Raw genomic sequence first — 1,364 nt, 5'->3', positions numbered from 1 at the left:
GTCTATCTGCTTGAGTTGCACAACATTTTCTACACATAAAGTACTGATCAGTGCTCTTTACAAACTAATGGCTATGTAAGATTAAGGATTGTGCTATAATATGTACATGAAATTAACCATATGTAAATGTATGTTTGCTAGAAATCCATAACTTGTAGCACTATTGCATATTGATGGTTCTATTCAAAAAAATTATGATGGCAATTCAATGGCATTATAAATGCTGATCCCGGACAGATATTTTCCGAATTGTTCATTGCATGAGAGACAGACTGGCAAGTGCTATTCATCAGTAACTGTGAAATATTGAAGGTGATACCTTGTAGATCCTGTAAACATGTTTTGTTTTTTAAATTTATTTTAGTTTTTAGTTTTACTACATATATTAAAAAAAAAAAACAGAAATAAATCTTCTGAACCATTATTATGAACTAGTCTTACGGTAAAAAAAAAAAAATTTAGTTTATTGTTGCCTTGACAAAAAAATCTGTAAAACTTTTAATATTTATGTGTACAGTGTTTAGATGAAGCAGTTATTTTTCCTTTTCTAAAAATTTTTTAAAAAGTGGTCACATATAACATGAAATTCTCATTTTGTGAGTGTTAGGATTAAATTCCAGACTATTTCTGATATATATATATATATACACACACACACACACATATATACATATATGTAATGGGTAAAGTCAGATATTGGTAATCCTGACATTACCCAGTGGCTGTGGGTAAAGCCCAATGTAAGATCATACATTGGGCGTTACCCGGGTAATGCTAGTATTACCCAAACACTTCTGGCTAAAGCTAATATTTCATATGTTTGGTTTGTTACATAAAATATTAAACATTTTACACACCTACAGGAATTTAAACATCTGGATAAAGCTAATAAAATCATACATTTGGGCTTTACCAGGGGAAATGCTAGGAAAACACACAAACAGGAAATTAAAGACTTTTAAGGAAATGAAAGATGTTTATTTTTCATATGTTTTGTACCATGTTTTGTTACACCAACAGTAAATTAAAGATGTTTATTTTTCATATATTTTGTACCATGTTTTGCAGTTAAACATTTTTATTTTTCATATGTTTGTTTTGTAGCATATTTTGTTACACCAATAGCTTGATGCACCTGGGAGTTCAAGGCGAGCAAAGCCCCCCTTGTAAACCTTATTCTCCAAGGTTCACTTGGGGTGGATGCTAGAGGATCGGCTGGGAACCTTCCTTGAACCCCCCCCAAGGTGGAGGCAAAAAAAAAAGTGTAAATGGGGGAATTCCAGTACATCAGGCATTACCCACAGCCGCTTGGTTAGTAATTATTAATTAAACCCCGATTCAACATTTAGTAAATAATTACATAT

At 31.9% G+C, this 1,364-nt stretch overlaps 1 protein-coding gene across 1 annotated transcript in view; it reads left to right on the top strand.

Annotated features, from left to right (window-relative positions):
- The window catches only part of SEMA7A (semaphorin 7A (John Milton Hagen blood group)), a 104,211-nt gene extending 103,165 nt beyond the window's left edge, over positions 1-1,046 (top strand). The window contains exon 14 of the mRNA XM_053717332.1: positions 1-1,046. This exon is cut by the window's left edge and continues 1,475 nt beyond it. The gene's annotated coding sequence lies outside the window, so the exon portion shown is untranslated.
- The last annotated feature ends 318 nt before the right edge of the window (positions 1,047-1,364 follow it).

Source organism: Bombina bombina, chromosome 6 (assembly GCF_027579735.1).
Source record: "Bombina bombina isolate aBomBom1 chromosome 6, aBomBom1.pri, whole genome shotgun sequence".
NCBI lineage: Eukaryota > Metazoa > Chordata > Amphibia > Anura > Bombinatoridae > Bombina > Bombina bombina.
The sequence above is the reverse complement of the archived record's forward strand: the minus strand, read 5'-3'. Positions and strand labels throughout refer to the sequence as shown.